Source organism: Punica granatum, chromosome 2 (genome assembly GCF_007655135.1).
Source record: "Punica granatum isolate Tunisia-2019 chromosome 2, ASM765513v2, whole genome shotgun sequence".
Taxonomy (NCBI): domain Eukaryota; kingdom Viridiplantae; phylum Streptophyta; class Magnoliopsida; order Myrtales; family Lythraceae; genus Punica; species Punica granatum.
The window spans coordinates 30778407-30787725 of record NC_045128.1 but is presented as its reverse complement, the minus strand read 5'-3'; the positions used below and the strand labels follow the sequence as shown (position 1 = coordinate 30787725).

The window sequence follows — 9319 nt, the reverse complement described above, 5'->3', positions numbered from 1 at the left end:
TAATATATATAATGGTAAGTCTAGACATATACGTCGTAGACACAACACCATTAGACAACTGATCTCAACTGAAATTATCTCTATTGACTACGTGCGGTTAAAGGATAATATAGCGGATCCGCTAACCAAAGGGTTAAGTAAAGAGCAGTTTGAGAAGTTGTCAAAGGGAATGGGTCTAAAGTCCATTAGAGGAAAAGTTTTATAGCGGACACCCAACCTAGCTGACTGGAGATCCCAAGATCTAGGTTCAATGGGACAACCAAGTTATAGAACCGAATTAAATCACTGTGGGGGAGAAAATCCCTGGACCATTCCTTGATGAAACAGTGATAAACGGATAAGGCTAGCAATCTAAATTGCTTTAATGATATGTGAAATCACCTATGTGAGAGAGAAGTGGGGTCGCTTTAGAGGAGAATTTTTATGGACTTAATTCTTCAGAAACTCTCGCAGAACCAGAATGGTGTTCCATGGCAAAAAAATGGACACAACTATGAGAACCGAAGGAAGTCAGTTGACTCTTGTGTGAGGTGTGTGATATCTTTACACAAAACAGCGGAGCAATTCAAGGACTTCGTGTCTATTGGACTGCTAGTAAAGTACATGCATTTTCACAAGGGAAGGTTCAAGGGTGGTAATACCTACCTATCCTATACAGGTTCAACTGGTGCATACTATCTACGAGTCGAAACAAAATAATTTCCATTCATGTGGGGGATTGTTGGAAATTATGGCTAATGGGTGAATGAGGAAATTGCTCACGAGCTAATGACTCTTGATTTTCTTGGCAGTTACAAGAAATGAATGGATTGCATTCATGAATAATCAAATACCATTAACATATATATTGAATATATGTGAGTTATTCCCTATAAAAGGAGAATAAGAAGAGTCATGGAAGTATGGATCCCATAGTCTATAAAAGGGGCACACGGCAAAAAGGAAAGAGAACAAGAGAAAAAGCCTCCTGCCTTCCATTGTTTCCTGTAGCCGATTGGAAAATAGAAGAAAATTCGACCTCAAAAGTGTTCACGCTTCTCTTCGAGTTCGCTGAAGCGTTGCTGTTTGTGCTGCTGCTTCGCTTGTTGCCGTTTTATCCTGGAAAACGATTGTCCACGTAACCTCAAGCATCCAGGAGGGGATAATTCTATTTCAAGGGGTTTGTGTCTAACACAGGACTTGGCTCTCTCTCGTATATTTCGGTTTCGCCTTTGTTTCGGTTTGAATTTTCAAGTTCTTACACTAATGAAATTCAGTTAATTTGATAGTATTCTATTTGTCCAAATAGCTATTTGAATTATCGTTCAATTTTGTGACTTATTATGGCTAATTAAGTTTTTGATTACACTAATAACATGTTATATGCTTATAAATTTTAAGCAATCATTCACGGAATGAATTTCGATCCAAAATATTATCTATATTATAGATCCAATGCCTATGAATAGTTTATTTCAAAATTTCGGCATAACCATGAACTAAATCTAAACATGGAGCCCCCAAAAATTGCATTTAGGACTAAATATGAAAAAAAAGAAAACCAAATTCTTTTCCTGTCTTTGTCTTTAGCAATTTATATGATCCTTACTTCTATCCATTCCTTTGTTTTGTAGAGTCTCTTCTTATATTGCATTCTTATTCATTTTTCTCTTAAAAATATACAAGTTATTTTAATGTGTGTTTTTTTTTTGGGATTTTGATATATTATTTGAGACGAACATAATCTACAGCATAGTTTATTTTTGTATGAGACATGTTTCTAATACTGCACTTTTCTATATAAATGAATTGTGGTTGAAGCAAAATAAAATCCCATCTATGACCATTCATACTAATAATATCAAGTGTAAATTTATTTCATACAATATTTTCAGAATGACTTGAATTTAATAAGTATAACAACTTATAAAAATACATAACATAAAACCGCACATTCTCCCAAGTTTTGCCATTTTAATTTCCAATAATTTTTATGACAAATCCTTTTTTTATTAAATTATAAAGAAACAATTTAATATATAGAAATCATAATGGAGGGAATTGAAGAGAAATAAGTATAGAATATTTCCTGAAACTATATAGAAAAATGCTCCTCTTTGGGCAAAATGCATGGGATATGTCGTCGAACTTACATGTCCTGTGGACTTGTAGCGTGGTGAAGAGGGCCGCAGGTAATGGGCAAAACCGAAACCTCTCATTACTAAAAGAATTGCTTTGAAAATAAATAAATAAGATTTAAAATGTAAAAAGATAATAAAAAAAGGGAGGGACTCATGGCAATATTAGGTTGCCACAGACCCGTAATAATTGTTTAAATAAATTATTGTAAAATTTTTAAGTGTATTTTTTCGTATCTCGAAATTTTCCAGAAAACATATGTGGCTCGGTTTATACCTTGATTATGCATTCAAATGAAATGTTTGCATTGTACAACGCTAGGAGGACAACACACAAAACACAACACACGATATATAATTAGAAGATATTTTTTTCACTTTGACTTCCTTATGGGGATTTTGGCCTAAATAATATTCTTGTTGGCATATGAGTTATTCCACAAGTCTCTCTCTTTTCTCTTCGGGGGGGGGGGGGGGGGGGGGGGGGGGGGGGGGGGGGGGGGGGGGATTCCGGACATTTTGTGCCAAGATTTTGGCGCAATTTTCTTTCTAAGTATTGTGTGTTGTTTGTATTATATGTTAAGGATTTATTTGGTAAGAGTAAATGGGGTCTAGTGTTTGGTCCATCAATTTTTTTTTGGGTTAAATGCACTTTGTCTCCCGACTTATGAGGTGAAATTAGATTTGCCCCATAACTTATGAAATTTGACAGAGTGCCCCCTCACCTAATCCAAAAATAAGTAATGTGACTCCCAGACCAAATTCCGATCAAAATTCCGGCCAAAACAAGTTTTCCTTAATCAATTAATGTTGTAGCTCCGAGAAATCTCAGCTCCTAATTACGAAAACGAGCAATGGCTACTGAATAAAATAATTCATAATTTCAGATTCCTCATGAAAAAAAAGAAAATCAATTTTGACTAATAAATTTGTAATTATGACTAATTTTCTATATCCACTACATAATATATATATATATATATATATTTGATGACTTGGATGTCCGAGTTTCGCCCGGTTAACTATCGGAGCTCCGTGAATTCCAAGTAATCTAATATAATATTGTTTATTCGTCTAGTCTAAAATCTAGCTGAACACTTTACTCTTAAGTCCTATGTATTTCTAAAATGTAAAATATGTGATAATCATATTCAAATGAAAAGAAGCATATCAACAAATTTATGCTTGCATGATAAATATATATATATATAATCCTATATCGCAGAGTGTATCTTATAATTGGTTTTCCGGGGCAGAGGTGAACGTTTGGAGTCACTGGGAAAAAGGAAGACCAATTTATGGTCAGATTAATGATAATCAATTTCTGAAAACTTCTTTTGGCCGGAATTTTGACCAAAATTTGGTTTGAGAGTCACATCGCTTATTTTTGGATTAGGTGAGGGCGCACTCTTCCAAATTTCATAGGTCAGGAGGCAAATCTAATTTCACCTCATAAGTCGGGAGGCAAAGTGCATTTAACCTTTTTTTTTACAATTAAAATTATGGGCTGCAGTGATGACAATTTTGCCGCCCCCACTATGTAATGTTGGAACTCTCGTATTCAACCACGAACATATAAGGTGAATTGAGCAAATATTTAACAAATGTTTTTTACCAAATGCATAAAGGGGAGTCGAACCCAGGATTTTGGGGTTACTAAATCACATGGGAATAAGTTTGAAACGATTAGGCCATCACCTTTGTTGGTGAGGGACTTAGGGTAACTAGACCTTACAAGGTTAGAGTTCTTGCATTAATGAGAAGTACATTAATTTTAGTAACAAATTATTGATTATTGATTACAGCATAGGATAGGAAAACCCAGAAAAACACGGGTTCTATAAAAAAAAAATTAAATAGCCTTCCTATTATATTTTATTTTCATTTTTTTTAGATAAGCAAATTGCCCGCCATTATTACTTTATTTATATAATTTATGTAAGTTCCCTGCCTGTTATTTTTACCGAATTGCCATGGGAGCTATTGGTTCCAACATTAGCTCTCCTCCTCCTCGTCCCTTCCTTACTTCTCATAAGAACCAAAATGGCACGCCGGAACCTCCCACCGGGCAGGTTCGGATGGCCACTCGTGGGTGAGATGATGGAGTTCCTCCGAGCGAATTGGGAAGGATGCCCTGATAAATTTGTTAGAGATCGAGTAGAGAGGTACGGTTCGACGATGTTTAGGACCTGCGTGTTCGGTGAGCCAATGGTGTTCCTGTGCGGGTCCGCTGGAAACAAGTTCCTATTCTCCAAGGAGGGTAAGAAGGTGGGGCATTGGTTTCCTGCCCCAATCCGCCGGTTGTCGGGGCGGTCGTTGGTTTTCATGAGCGGTGATGAGGCTAGGGTCCGGAAGAAGCTCATCGTTGCCGGTTTCTTTAACACAACTTGTTGAAGAAGTGTGTCCCCACAATGGATGAGATTACGCGTGGCTACCTCGAGACACATTGGCAAGGTAATTGTAAAATTTTTACTAAACTTTTATTTTTTTGCTAAATAAATTTATACTAAACTTACGATTGGTTTAACTCTTATCAAACTCAAAAAACTCAAGTTGATGGGATGACGGACCCAATTTTTTTTTTATAAACATGTTATTGTTTATTTAATTTTTTTCATGTATTTGTTAGGAAGAGTATCGAATTAGAGTAATAACTGAGAAATAAGAACAATGAACATCGGGATTTACGTGGTGATACTCTCAAATCGAGAGAAATATTTACGAACAAAGTAGAGAGATTCCACTGGATTAATAAATCGAAAATTGCACTCCGATCTCTGAGCCATGTCATAAGAACCAATTCGAGAAGAAACCCTCACATTCCTCTCAATTCTCACAACTTTCTTACTTTACGAATCTTATTGAATCAAATGAGAATAATCCGTGAATTTTTCAACACCATAAATAATCCGAGAGTATCCCTGTGATTTCCCACTCTCACAACTTGATTGTACAAGGCTTATCCCTTCTCATATAAAATGATTCAAGACCATCAATAATTAAATATTTCCGAAATATATCCTAAAATCCTGTATATATCCCTATTAGCATTGGAAATAAGTTACAAGAGATCTAGCAGGAGTTTCACTCTCAAGTTAAATAGGAATCTCACTTTGGCTGCTCTTGACACTAGATTATACTTGGCGGATATGACTTCCCGTGAACGTGTAACTCATGATATCATGTAAAAAAATTTCACGTGATTAGACCCATTTTAATCTAAAAGCTCATGCTAATAGTATGATGGACCCAATTACTTAATAAATTTGTGGTTTCTACTTAATTTTTTTTTAGTGTGCGATTCTAACTCTCAATGCATAATCTGAAACTGAACTGAAATAAACCCCTTTTTTTTTTTCCAATTACGAACGAAACCTATGGGCTAGAATAGGGAAAATAAGGATAAAAAAAATCCCACCAATGAAAATTATACCAAAAAACTCTTGGTCATGAATAAGGGAATACTTCTACCCCAGACTCCCTTTTCCGGGTTTTCATTTTAAACACAAAGCCAGTGTTTCAGCCAAGCTAGGCGGGTTAGTTCAAACTGGTGAGAAGGTTCAATTAGAGGAATGTAATGGAGAAGTCAGAACAATGAATATCGTGATATACATGGTAAAATCTTTAAATTGAGGAAAATATCAACAGATAAAAATAAAGAGATTTTATTAGATCGATAAACAAGAAATTACGACATCAAATTTGTTTTTTCCAGCCTCCATTACTAAATCAAACCCAAGATGAGCATCATAATCCTCTCAGTTCCTATTGCTATCTCATTCTACAAAATGAGTCGACGACTCATAAGCAGTGGCTTGGTTAAGGGAACCCACCGGAGTCGTAGCGAAAGCGAGTCTTTATAAGGCAATTGTCACTGCTTATGGACCCGAACCCGGGTGATCTATCCATGACCACGATGACTCTAGAGACTCCAAGAGAGTAAAGTCGAAAGAATTACTCGTGATTTCCTAATGTCACGACCGTATTTTGATACAAGACCCTCCCCTTTAAATAAACACCATACCCTTTCAATATATCAAAGACATCCTAAAATAATTCTAAGATATTTTTCTTTTAAAATATTCTAAAGATATTCTACAAATATCACTAAACCCTAAGAGAAAATTTTCAATTTAAATATTTAAGAATATAACAAAATCCTTATCGGATAGGAAACATAATTTCAACAGAGTCGCCCCTTCTTTTTTGTCTAATCTCGTTATTGTTTTTGGGTCTTTAGGAGTTGGGATTTTTTATTCGAGTTTCGTAAATGGAAAAAATCTACAATTTGAAGAGTTTTATCTTTTAGTTGACCAACCCGACTTAAACTTGAATTAATCGGATCTATTGTGCTTCTAATTAAGTTTTCGAATATCATGTGGTACATGCTGAAAAGAGAAAAAAAAAAAAAACCTAGTGGTGGTTGTCCCTTTCATATCTATTTCAGAAAATTAGATACATGATGCAACCAATATAACTCGTTGACTTTTAAGAACTTTGAACTACTTTTACTCTCCTTCGACATCAATTTTTCAGGAAGAACAAACTGTTGAGCAACAGAGAGCTAGTTCACTAATTTAGAGAACCTCTTTAACATTCATTTTGATCGGCATGTTCAATTGTGCATTCATACTAATTAGTTATTTGTGAAGTTTTAGCTTCCACTCCTGGGGTGTACTAACGGATGCTCTCATCGATTGATCAATGAAGGAAAAGGGGAGGTGCAGGTCTTGCCGTCCATGAAACTTTGCACTGTTGAGGTCATGTGTCGGCTGTTAATGAGCAAAATTGAACCGGAGCTCATCTCAGGACTCCTTTTCCAATTCAACATTTTCCTCGAGGGGATGGGAGATCTCCCTCTGAACATTCCTGGGACCCGGTTCCATCGCGCCATGACTTCAGCAAACACAATAAGGAGGTCCTGAGGCAGAGGAGGGTTGAGCTGGACAGGAATGTGGCATCTCCCGTGCAGGATATTCGGTCATACTTCCTTGTGAACGCGGACGAAAATGGGAAGTTGATGCCAGAGGTGGACATCGCAAATGAAATGTTGGTCTTACTCTTTGCAGGGCACAACATGACGACCTCTGCGTCTCAGCGAGCAGCCTAGAGTCCACGAGAAAGTCCAACGGGGTTAGCTCATCTTCTAGCTTCATGTTTCTGTAATCTGAATTACAGTATGGACGCATTCACGTTATCATCAACAATCAAACCATTTCTTCAGTTCTTTATCGAAAAAAAAAAAAAGAAAGAACAAATTATTGATGAACATTTTTTAACTAATTTCTCACCAGAGCAAAGGGAGGTTGCAGCATCAAAGGCACCGGGAGAGTTGCTAAGTTGGGACGACTTGCAGAGAATGAAATACTCATGGAATGTTGTATGCGAAGTCCTGAGGATCGCTCCTCCTTCTACTAGTACCTTCAGAGAGGCATTGGTCGACATCACTTTCGAAGGTTACACCATTCCTAAGGGCTGGAAGGTACAAACAAATTAAAACCAACCTTCATGATTGAAATGAGAGCAAAAAAATTCTTTTCCAACTATATGAGAGATTATAATTTGTATAACACCGAGCATTATTTGTTTTCGTTCTTTAATGTTGTGCATGACCAACAGCTATGCTGGATTGCTGCCTACACGCACAATGATCCGACCTGTTATCCAAACCATATGGAATTTGATGAATCAAGATTTGAGGGCACGGGACCTCCTACCTTTTCCTATGTGCCTTTTGGAAGGGGACCGAGAATGTGTCTGGGGAAAGAGTTTGCCCGTCTTCATATCCTCGTCTTCATGCACAATCTCATCAATCGGTTTGATTGGGATTTACTGATCCACAATGAGAAATTGTCATATGAACCGTCTTCATATCCGCCCCGCATTTCCAATTAAGTCTGGTAGTCCTTGATGCCTTTATTATACTTTCAAAAAAAATCTGCCTTGTCATTTGAGGAATTGCTTGGATGGAGGGGCTCGGGTTGAGAATATTAGGAGGAAAAAGTATCATATTGTTAAAAAATTCCTCCATTCAAATTGAGAATTTCCGTTGAAAATTCTTATAATCCTTTCCTCTCCAAAACCCTCCAAATGAAAGATTGTTCTATAATTATTAGATACGTGCAGCGTATAATACATACAATTGAGCAGTCAAGATAATAAAAGGTGAATTCGTCTGTTGACGCAGATTGTAGTCCCGTTGCAAATGTCCCTTGTGGTTGGTTTTATATGTGTATAGTGTAAACTGTTCTTCTGACTCGTCCTATATATGATGACATAAGTCTAACATACTATCTATCTACGTATATATTATTACAGACAGCATATTTGGATTGAGAGTTATATATGGAGTGATAAAGGGGTGTTAGATAATCCATCTTTAGATTGAGCCATGTTCGAGTTTTCATTGAGTCAGGCTCGAACCATTTGCTAATAGGCTTAACTCGGTTATGCCTCTACAAGTCACAATAGACAGCTCCTATTACTTGCTTGAAACCTCCGGTATAACTGCAAACAAACAATGCCAACAAACCTAGAATTAGCTAATTCGATGAAAGAGGCTTGATATGATTTAATAGAAAGTACACAATCGTAATTAGCTTTATTTCAAGGCCAAGCACATGATGGCATAGTGAAAATGAAACACGCAATATCACACCTGAGAGAATTTAATTTCTACTTACCTTCGGGACTCTGTCCCTCACCAAGGATCGTTCGATACCCCTCAATGAAAAATATATATATATATATATATATATTTAAGGGTATTTAGGGGAACGGACAGCCCGGAGGAACGGTGCCCCAAAGGGACGATAGCAAAGCCCTATCGCGCGAATTCAACTTAATTATATTATTGAAGTGCTATCATACTATATTATTCGATAAATGGATATTGCTCAAACCTCATTCTACAATCTTTAAGTTGGAATTGCGCCCCATAAGATAGCGGGCATCTACTAACCATTCTTCTTTTTATTTCGTACAAGCAATCTTCACAGTCGATAGTTAAAAGCGCCCCGTTGCAGACTGCATGTCCATAACAAGGGCACCCATTTGAATACGGAGACGCGAGGTAATAGTTGTAGCCCCAGTCCCATGTCCTGTACGCCAAAGTTCCTGTAACCCAATCGGCTGACTCTTCATAAGGATCACCCTCTTTATAATGATTGGGGTTGCAAAATGCGTACACTTCCTTCGTATTG

General features: G+C 36.8%; 1 pseudogene; it reads left to right on the top strand.

The window, feature by feature from the left end:
• The first annotated feature begins 2116 nt into the window (after positions 1-2116).
• On the top strand, positions 2117-8091 carry LOC116193869 (annotated as a pseudogene).
• Positions 8092-9319: the final 1228 nt, after the last annotated feature.